A 12,000-nucleotide genomic window follows, 5' to 3' on the forward strand; every position below is an offset into this window, starting at 1 on the left:
TAGATGCAAAAATCCTCAACAAAATTCTAGCCAATAGAATCCAACAACACATCAAAAAAATAATTCACCCTGATCAAGTGGGATTTATACCAGGTATGCAAGGCTGGTTTAATATCAGAAAAACCATTAATGTAATCCATCACATAAATAAAACAAAAGACAAAAACCACATCATCTTATCAATTGATGCAGAAAAGGCATTTGACAAAGTTCAACACCCATTTATGATAAAAACTCTTACCAAAATAGGAATTGAAGGAAAATTCCTCAACATAATAAAGGGCATCTATGCAAGCCAACAGCCAATATCACTCTAAATGGAGAGAACCTGAAAGCATTTCCCTTGAGAACGGGAACCAGACAAGGATGCCCTTTTTCACCACTCTTATTCAACATCGTGCTGGAAGTCCTAGCCAGGGCAATTAGGCTAGACAAAGAAATAAAGGGTATCCGGATTGGCAAGGAGGAAGTAAAGCTATCACCATTTGCAGATGACATGATCTTATACACAGAAAACCCTAAGGAATCCTCCAGAAAACTACTGAAACGAATAGAAGAGTTTGGCAGAGTCTCAGGTTATAAAATAAACATACAAAAATCACTTGGATTCCTCTACATCAACAAAAAGAGCACCAAAGAGGAAATACCAAATCGATACCATTCACAGTAGCCCCCAAGAAGATAAAATACTTAGGAATAAATCTTACCAAGGATGTTAAAGACCTATACAAAGAAAACTACAAAGCTCTACTACAAGAAATTCAAAAGGACCTACTTAAGTGGAAAAACATACCTTGCTCATGGATAGGAAGACTTAACATAGTAAAAATGTCTATTCTACCAAAAGCCATCTATACATATAATGCACTTCCGATCCAAATTCCAATGTCATATTTTAAGGGGCTAGAGAAACAAATCACCAATTTCATATGGAAGGGAAAGAAGCCCCAGATAAGCCAAGCATTACTGAAAAAGAAGAAAGTGGGAGGCCTCACTCTACCTGATTTCAGAAGCTATTATACAGCCACAGTAGTCAAAACAGCCTGGTACTGGTACAACAACAGGCACACAGACCAATGGAACAGAGTTGAGAACCCAGATATAAATCCATCCACGTATGAGCAGCTGATATTTGGCAAAGGACCAGTGTCAGTTAATTGGGGAAAAGATAGTCTTTTTAACAAATGGTGCTAGCATACCTGGATATCCATTTGCAAAAGAATGAAACAGGACCCATACCTCACACCATACACAAAAACTAACTCCAAGTGGATCAAAGACCTAAACATAAAGACTAAAACGATAAAGATCATGGAAGAAAAAATTGGGACAACCCTAGGAGCCCTAATACAGGGCATAAACAGAACACAAAACATTACCAAAAATGATGAAGAGAAACCCGATAACTGGGAGCTCCTAAAAATCAAACACCTATGCTCATCTAAAGACTTCACCAAAAGAGTAAAAAGACCACCTACAGACTGGGAAAGAATTTTCAGCTGTGACATCTCCGACCAGCGCCTGATCTCTAAAATCTACATGATTCTGTCAAAACTCAACCACAAAAAGACAAACAACCCAATCAAAAAGTGGGCAAAGGATATGAACACACATTTCACTAAAGAAGATATTCAGGCAGCCAACAGATACACGAGAAAATGCTCCCGATCATTACCCATTGGAGAAATGCAAATTAAAACTACGATGAGATTCCATCTCACACCAACTAGACTGGCATTAATCCAAAAAACACAAAAGAATAAATGTTGGTGAGGCTGCGGAGAGATTGGAACTCTTATACACTGTTGGTGGGAATGTAAAATGGTACAACCACTTTGGAAATCTATCTGGCGTTATCTTAAACAGTTAGAAATAGAACTACCATACAACCCAGAAATCCCACTCCTCGGAATATACCCTAGAGATACAAGAGCCTGCACACAAACAGATATATGCACACCCATGTTTATTGCAGCTCTGTTTACAATAGCAAAAAGGTGGAAGCAACCAAGGTGTCCATCAACGGATGAATGGGTAAATAAATTGTGGTATTTTCACACAATGGAATACTAGGCATCGATAAAGAACAGTGACGAATCTCTGAAACATTTCATAACATGGAGGAACCTGGAAGGCATTATGCTGAGCGAAATGAGTCAGAGGCAAAAGGACAAATATTGTATAAGACCACTATTATAAGATCTTGAGAAACAGTAAAAACTGAGAAGAACACATACTTTTGTGGTTACGAGGGGGGGAGGGAGGGAGGGAGAGGTTTTTTTATTGATCAATCAGTAGATAAGAACTGCTTTAGGTGAAGGGAAAGACAACACTCAATACATGGAAGGTCAGGCCAGTTGGACTGGAGTAGAAGCAAAGAAGTTTCCGGGATAAAATGAATGCTTCAAAGGTCAGCGGACCAGGGACGGGGGTCTGGGGAACATGGTTTGAGGGGACTTCTAAGTCAATTGGCAAAATAATTCTATTATGAAATCATTCTGCATCCCACTTTGAAATGTGGCGTCTGGGGTCTTAAATGCTAATAAGCGGCCATCTGAGATGCATCAATTGGTCTCAACCCACCTGGAGCAAAGGAGAATGAAGAACACCAAGGTCACACGACAAATAAGAACCCAAGAGACAGAAAGGGCCACATGAACCAGAGACCTACATCACCCTGAGACCAGAAGAACTAGTTGGTGCCCGGCCACAATCGATGACTGCCCTGACAGGGAGCACAACAGAGAACTCCTGAGGGAGCAGGAGATCAGTGGGATGCAGACCCCAAATTCTCATAAAAAGACCATACTTAATGGTCTGACTGCGACTAGAGGAATCCCGGCAGCAATGCTCCCCAGACCTTCTGTTGGCACAGGACAGGAACCATCCCCGAAGACAACTCATCAGACATGAAAGGGACTGGTCAGTGGGGGGGGAGAGAGATGCTGAGGAAGAGTGAGCTAATTAAATCAGGTGGACACCTGAGAGTGTGTTGGCAACTCTTGTCTGGAGGGGGGATGGGAAGATAGAGAGAGAGGGAAGCTGGCAAAATTGTCACGAAACGAGAGACTGAAAGGGCTAACTCAAAAGGGGGAGAGCAAGTGGGAGAAGGGAGTTTGATGTATGTAAACTTACATGTGACAGACTGATTGGATTTGTAAATATTCACTTGAAGCTTAATAAAAGTTAATTAAAAAGACTATGTTATGATGAATGACAAGAAAAGCATAACATATAAAAAGTTATCACATGAGGCGGAGCCAAGATGGCGGACTAGGCAGACGCCACCTCGGATCCCTCTTACAACAAAGACACGGAAAAAGAAGTGAATCGATCACATACATAACAATCTATGAACCCTGAACAACAAACACAGATTTAGAGACGGAGAACGAACTAATACGGGGAAGCAGCAATTGTTTTCAGAGCCTGGAGCCAGCGTACCAGTCAGGTATGGCACAAGCACAGACAGCTGCTCCACCCCCCTGAACTAACACCGGGAGGGGGACCAGCTGGTTCCGCGGGTGGCATGGGACGCAGCCGGTAGGAGAAGTCCCCGGGAGGCAGTGACTTGTCTTGGAACAGGGAGAGCAGCGTCCCAGCCGGGGAACCGTCCCGCTGGGATTTGGACTGGATGCAGGAACGGCATAAACACGGAGAGCTGCTCCACCACCCTGAACTAACCCCGGGAGAGGGCCCAGCTGGTTCACACGGGCGGCGTGGGACGCAGCCGGTAGGAGAAGTCCCCGGGAGGCAGCGACTTGTATTGGAGCGGGGAGAACAGCACCCCAGCTGGGACACTCGGTCACTGCACAAGCACGGGGAGCTGCTCCACCCACCTGAACTAACCCCGGGAGGGGGCCCAACTGGTTCACGGAGGCGGCAGGGCAACGTGGCTGGAGGGACGAGAAGTCCCCGGGAGGCAGCGACTGATTTTGGAGTCAAGAGTGCACCGTCCCAGCAGGGGAGCCTTGACGCTGGGCGTGGGGCTGGAAGCAGAGGATCTGACCGTGACTCCAGCGGGCCAGACCCCCCGGGGGCAATCTCCACACAGCCAGCACACATAGGCGACACGCCCCGCGGGAATCTCAGATATAATAGTCATTCCAAGCAAGACAAGCAACTCTGGCTATATTCTGAGGTGCTACTCTCCTATCTCTCTGTTCCCTCCCCCGCCCTCCTCAGGCGGCTTCATTAACATCCGAATAGCCTGAGCCAGAGGGAGAACTCTGATAGGGATCTGACTGCATTTTTTTTTAGCAGATTTTCTGGAAAAACTAGTTTCCCAGTGATGGCTCAGAGACAACAATCCATATCAAACCACTTAAAGAAGCAGACCATGACAGCTTCTCCATCCCCCCAAACAAAAGAATCAAAATCTTTCCCAAATGAAGATACAATCCTGGAATTATCAGATACAGAATATAAAAAACTAATTTACAGAATGCTTCAAGACATCACAAATGAAATAAGGCAAACTGCAGAAAAAGCCAAGGAACACACTGATAAAACTGTTGAAGAACTCAAAAAGATTATTCAAGAACATAGTGGAAAAACTAATAAGTTGCAAGAATCCATAGAGAGACAGCAGGTAGAAATCCAAAAGATTAACAATAAAATTACAGAATTAGACAACGCAATAGGAAGTCAGAGGAGCAGACTCGAGCAATTAGAATGCAGACTGGGACATCTGGAGGACCAGGGAATCAACACCAACATAGCTGAAAAAAAATCAGATAAAAGAATTAAAAAAAAAATGAAGAAACCCTAAGAATCATGTGGGACTCTATCAAGAAGGATAACCTGCGGGTGATTGGAGTCCCAGAACAGGGACGGGGGATAGAAAACACAGAGAAAATAGTTGAAGAACTCCTGACAGAAAACTTCCCTGACATCATGAAAGACGAAAGGATATCTATCCAAGATGCTCATCGACCCCCATTTAAGATTGATCCAAAAAGAAAAACACCAAGACATATTATCATCAAACTCACCAAAACCAAAGATAAACAGAAAATTCTAAAAACAGCCAGGGAGAAAAGAAAGGTTTCCTTCAAGGGAGAATCAATAAGAGTAAGTTCAGACTACTCAGCAGAAACCATGCAGGCAAGAAGGGAATGGAAAGATATATACAGAACACTGAAGGAGAAAAACTGCCAGCCAAGGATCATATATCCAGCAAAACTCTCTCTGAAATATGAAGGCGAAATTAAGATATTTACAGATAAACACAAGTTTAGAGAATTTGCAAAAACCAAACCAAAGCTACAAGAAATACTAAAGGATATTGCTTGGTCAGAAAACCAATAATATCAGATATCAGCAAAACACAAGGTTACAAAACAGAACAGAACATCCTGATATCATCTCAAATAGGGAAATCACAAAAACAAACAAAATAAGATTACTTAAAAAAAAAAATACACATAACAGGGAATCATGGAATTCAATAGGTAAAAGATCTCAATAATCAAAAAGAGGGACTAAATACAGGAGGCATTGAACTGCCATAAGGAGAGTGATACAAGGCAATATAGAACAATACAAGTTAGGTTTTTACTTAGAAAAACAGGGGTAAATAATAAGGTAACCACAAAAAGGTATAACAACTCTATAACTCAAGATAAAAGCCAAGAAAAACGTAACGACTCAACTAACATAAAGTCAAACACTATGAAAATGAGGATCTCCCAATTTAGTAAGAAAAACGCCTCAGCACAAAAAAGTATGTGGAAAAATGAAATTGTCAACAACACACATAAAAAGGCATCAAAATGACAGCACTAAAAACTTATTTATCTATAATTACGCTGAATGTAAATGGACTAAATGCACCAATAAAGAGACAGAGAGTCACGGACTGGATAAAGAAACAAGGTCCATCTACATGCTGCCTACAAGAGACACACCTTAGACTTAGAGACACAAACAAACTAAAACTCAAAGGATGGAAAAATATATATCAAGCAAACAATAAGCAAAAAAGAAGAGGAGTAGCAATATTAATTTCTGACAAAATAGACTTTAGACTTAAATCCGCCACAAAGGACAAAGAAGGACACTACATAATGATAAAAGGGACAATTGATCAGGAAGACATAACCGTATTAAATATTTATGCACCCAATGACGGGGCTGCAAGATACATAAATCAAATTTTAACAGAATTGAAAAGTGAGATAGACACCTCCACAATTATAGTAGCAGACTTCAACACACCACTTTCGGAGAAGGACAGGACATCCAGTAAGAAGCTCAATAGAGACACGGAAGACCTACTTACAACAATCACCCAACTTGACCTCATTGACTTCTACAGAACTCTCCACCCAACTGCTGCCAAATATACTTTTTTTTCTAGCGCACATGCAACATTCTCTAGAATAGACCACATATTAGGTCATAAAACAAACCTTTGCAGAGTCCAAAACATCGAAATATTGTAAAGCATCTTCTCAGACCACAAGGCAATGAAACCAGAAATCAATAACAGAAAAACTAGGGAAAAGAAATCAAATACTTGGAAAATGAACAATACCCTCCTGAAAAAAGACTGGGTTATAGAAGACATCAAGGAGGGAATAAGGAAATTCATAGAAAGCAACGAGAATGAAAACACCTCCTATCAAAACCTCTGGGACACAGCAAAAGCAGTGCTCAGAGGCCAAATATATCGATAAAGGCACACATACAAAAAGAAGAAAGAGCCAAAATCTGAGAACTGTCCCGACAACTTCAACAAACAGAAACTGAGCAACAAAAGAACCCATCAGGCACCAGAAGAAAACAAATAATAAAAATTAGAGCTGAACTAAATGAAATAGAGAACAGAAAAACAATTGAAAGAATTAACAAAGCCAAGAGCTGGTTCTTTGAAAAAATTAACAAAATTGATAAACCATTGGCTAGACTGACTAAAGAAATACAGGAAAGGAAACAAATAACCCGAATAAGAAACGAGAAGGACCACATCACAACAGAACCAAAGGAAATTAAAAGAATCATTTCAGATTACTATGAAAATTTTTACTCTAACAAATTTGAAAACGTAGGAGAAATGGATGAATTCCTGGAAAAACACTACCCAGCTAAACTAACACATTCAGAAGTAGAACAACTAAATAGACCCATAACAAAAAAAGAGATTGAAACGGTAATCAAAAAACTTCCAACAAAAAAAAGCCCTGGCCCGGACGACTTCACTGCAGAGTTCTACCAAACTTTCAGAGAAGAGTTAACACCACTACTTCTGAAGGTATTCCAAAGCATAGAAAATGACGGAATACTACCCAACTCATTCTATGAAGCTACCATCTCCCTGATACCAAAACCAGGTAAAGACTTTACAAAAAAAGAAAATTATAGACCTATATCCCTCATGAACATAGATGCAAAAATCCTCAACAAAATTCTAGCCAATACAATCCAACACCACATCAAAAAAATAATTCACCCTGATCAAGTGGGATTTATACCAGGTATGCAAGGCTGGTTTAATATCAGAAAAACCATTAATGTAATCCATCACATAAATAAAACAAAAGACAAAAACCACATCATCTTATCAATTGATGCAGAAAGGCATTTGAGAAAGTCCAACACCCATTTATGATAAAAACTCTTACCAAAATAGGAATTGAAGGAAAATTCCTCAACATAATAAAGGGCATCTATGCAAAGCCAACAGCCAGTATCACTCTAAATGGAGAGAACCTGAAAGCATTTCCCTTGAGAACGGGAACCAGACAAGGATGCCGTTTATCACCGCTCTTATTCAACATCGTGCTGGAAGTCCTAGCCAGGGCAATTAGGCTAGACAAAGAAATAAAAGGTATCTGGATTGGCAAGGAGGAAGTAAAGTTATTACTATTTGCAGATGACATGATTATATACACAGAAAACCCTAAGGAATCCTCCAGAAATCTACTGAAACTAATAGAAGAGTTTGGCAGAGTCTCAGGTTATAAAATAAACATACAAAAATCACTTGGATTCCTCTACATCAACAAAAAGAACACCAAAGAGGAAATAACCAAATCAATACCATTCACAGTAGCCCCCAAGAAGATAAAATACTTAGGAATAAATCTTGCCAAGGATGTAAAAGACCTATACAAAGAAAACTACAAAGCTCTACTACAAGAAATTCAAAAGGACCTACTTAAGTGGAAAAACATACCTTGCTCATGGATAGGAAGACTTAACATAGTAAAAATGTCTATTCTACCAAAAGCCATCTATACATTTAACGCACTTCCGATCCAAATTCCAATGTCATATTTTAAGGGGATAGAGAAACAAATCACCAATTTCATATGGAAGGGAAAGAAGCCCCGGATAAGCAAAGCACTACTGAAAAAGAAGAAGAAAGTGGGAGGCCTCACTCTACCTGATTTCAGAAGCTATTATACAGCCACAGTAGTCAAAACAGCCTGGTACTGGTACAACAGGCACATAGACCAATGGAACAGAATTGAGAACCTAGACATAGATCCATCCACGTATGAGCAGCTGATATTTGACAAAGGACCAGTGTCAATTAATTGGGGAAAAGATATCCTTTTTAACAAAAGGTGCTGGCATACCTGGATATCCATTTGCAAAAGAATGAAACAGGACCCATACCTCACACCATGCACAAAAACTAACTCCAAGTGGATCAAAGACCTAAACATAAAGACTAAAACGATAAAGATCATGGAAGAAAAAATTGGGACAACCCTAGGAGCCCTAATACAAGGCATAAACAGAATACAAAACATTACCAAAAATGATGAAAAGAAACCCGATAACTGGGAGCTCCTAAAAATCAAACACCTATGCTCATCTAAAGACTTCACCAAAAGAGTAAAAAGACCACCTACAGACTGGGAAAGAATTTTCAGCTGTGACATCTCCGACCAGCGCCTGATCTCTAAAATCTACATGATTCTGTCAAAACTCAACCACAAAAAGACAAACAACCCAATCAAAAAGTGGGCAAAGGATATGAACACACATTTCACTAAAGAAGATATTCAGGCAGCCGACAGATACACGAGAAAATGCTCTCGATCATTAGCCATTAGAGAAATGCAAATTAAAACTACCATGAGATTCCATCGCACACCAACTAGGCTGGCATTAATCCAAAAAACAGAAAATAATAAACGTTGGAGAGGCTGCGGAGAGATTGGAACTCTCATACACTGCTGGTGGGAATGTAAAATGGTACAACCACTTTGGAAATCTATCTGGCGTTATCTTAAACAGTTAGAAATAGAAGTACCATACGACCCAGAAATCCCACTCCTCGGAATATACCCTAGAGATACAAGAGCCTGCACACAAACAGATATATGCACACCCATGTTTATTGCAGCTCTGTTTACAATAGCAAAAAGCTGGAAGCAACCAAGGTGTCCATCAACGGATGAATGGGTAAATAAATTGTGGTATATTCACACAATGGAATACTAGGCATCGATAAAGAACAGTGACGAATCTCTGAAACATTTGATAACATGGAGGAACCTGGAAGGCATTATGCTGAGCGAAATGAGTCAGAGGCAAAAGGACAAATATTGTATAAGACCACTATTATAAGATCTTGAGAAATAGAAAAAACAGAGAAGAACACATACTTTTGTGGTTACGAGGGGGGGAGGGAGGGAGGGTGGGAGAGGGTTTTTTATTGATTAATCAGTAGATAAGAACTGCTTTAGGTGAAGGGAAAGACAACACTCAATACATGGAAGGTCAGCTCGATTGGACTGGACCAAAAGCAAAGAAGTTTCCGGGATAAAATGAATGCTTCAAAGGTCAGTGGAGCAACGGCGGGGGTCTTGGGAACATGGTTTGCAGGGACTTCTAAGTCAACGAGCAAAATAATTCTATTATGAAATCATTCTGTGTCCCACTTTGAAATGTGGCATCTGGGGTCTTAAATGCTAAAAGCGGCCATCTAAGATGCATCAATTGGTCTCAACCCACTTGGAGCAAAGGCAAATGAAGAACACCAAGGCCACACGACAACTAAGAGCCCAAGAGACAGAAAGGGCCACATGAACCAGAGACCTACATCATCCTGAGACCAGAAGAACTAGTTGGTACCCGGCCACAATCGATGACTGCCCTGACAGGGAGCACAACATAGGACCCCTGAGGGAGCAGGAGATCAGTGGGATGCAGACCCCAAATTCTCATAAAAAGACCAAACTTAATGGTCTGACTGAGACTAGAGGAATCCCGGCAGCCATGGTCCCCAGGCCTTCTGTTGGCACAGGACAGGAACCATCCCTGAAGACAACTCATCAGACATGAAAGGAACTGGATAGTGCAGGGGAGAGAGATTCTGATGAAGAGTGAGCTAATTATATCAGGTGGACACTTGAGATTGTGTTGGCATCTCATGTCTGGAGTGGGGATGGGAGGATAGAGAGAGTGGGAAGCTGGCAAAATTGTCACGAAAGGAGAGACTGGAAGGGCTGACTCAAAAGGGGGAGAGCAAGAGGGAGTATGGGGTAAGATGTATGTAAACTTATATGTGACAGACTGACTTGATTTGTAAACGTTCACTTGAAGCTCAATAAAAGTTAATAAAAAAAAACTTACTAAATCAATGTGCAATTAAACATGAAGTTGTCTTTCTGCATTTTAAAATTTAAAATCAAAAGATATGAGTAGCTTTTCCTGTCGCAGTTTGTGTGGAGTCGGCTCGTGGGTCTCAGAGACCCGAAAATTGCGAGTTCCTCGCGCCCGGGATACCACTCCCCGGGCTTTGCAGCGGTCACCACGCCACAAAATGAATGTATTGAGTTACACCGTAAGCGCTGTGGATATCGTTTGGATTACCATGAGAAAAAGAGAAAGAAGGAAAGTCGAGAGGCTCACGAACGTTCAAAAAGGTGAAAAAGATGATTGGCCTAAAGGCTAAGCTCTACCATAAGCAGCGCCATGCTGAGAAAATACAAATGAAAAAGACTATCAAGATGCATGAAAAGAGAAACACCAAACAAAAGAATGGTGAGAAGACCCCACAAGGTGCAGTACCTGCTTATCTGCTGGATAGAGAGGGGCAGTCCCGAGCTAAAGTACTTTCCAATATGATTAAACAAAAACGAAAAGAGAAAGCGGGAAAATGGGAAGTCCCTCTGCCCAAAGTCCGTGCCCAGGGAGAAACAGAAGTTTTAAAAGTCATTCGAACAGGAAAGAGAAAAAAGAAAGCGTGGAAGAGGATGGTTACTAAAGTCTGCTTTGTTGGAGATGGCTTTACGCGAAAACCATCTAAATATGAACGATTCATCAGACCGCTACGTGAGCCTTCGTTTCAAGAAGGCTCACGTAGCGCATCCTGAACTTAAAGCCACCTTTTGCCTGCGGATACTTGGTGTAAAGAAGAATCCCTCATCCCCACTACATACAACTTTGGGTGTTATTACCAAAGGTACTGTCAATGAGGTGAACGTGAGCGAGTTGGGCCTTGTGACAGAAGGAGGCAAGGTTATTTGGGGAAAATATGCCCAGGTTACCAACAATCCTGAAAATGATGGATGCATAATGCAGTCTTACCGGTGTGATAGCAGTTTCACATAAGTAACTCCTAATTATTGGTGAAGACTACAAACCAACCAGGAAAACCACCTTTACCATGCGTTTACGAATACTACCAGCCTTCGTGTCTGTAATCCTCAAGAGAACTATTCATTATGTGATAAAAAACATTAAAATGGCCCAGTTTTACAATTTGATCTTTATTTTTTTACACCTTCAGGGTTTAGGTGTTCATAAGACTGAGTGAATATGAGCAATTACAGAAATAAACGTCATCAGCATCTGTAGCAGTGAGTAGGTACTCAGCATAGCAAATCTATCACCACTACCCAAAAAAAAATGATCAGTGCTAGTTTAAAACACCTTTTTCATACACAGAGGTTAACCAATTGCCTTCAGGTTGACTCCGATTTATGGCAACCCCACGTGTCAGAGGAGAACTGTGCTCCGTAGGGTTTCCAATGGCTG

General features: G+C 41.0%; 1 pseudogene; it reads left to right on the top strand.

Annotated features, from left to right (window-relative positions):
- Positions 1-9,785: 9,785 nt before the first annotated feature.
- Positions 9,786-11,715, top strand: LOC135227963 (ribosome biogenesis protein NSA2 homolog; annotated as a pseudogene).
- Positions 11,716-12,000: the final 285 nt, after the last annotated feature.

This window comes from Loxodonta africana, chromosome 17 (genome assembly GCF_030014295.1).
Source record: "Loxodonta africana isolate mLoxAfr1 chromosome 17, mLoxAfr1.hap2, whole genome shotgun sequence".
Taxonomy (NCBI): domain Eukaryota; kingdom Metazoa; phylum Chordata; class Mammalia; order Proboscidea; family Elephantidae; genus Loxodonta; species Loxodonta africana.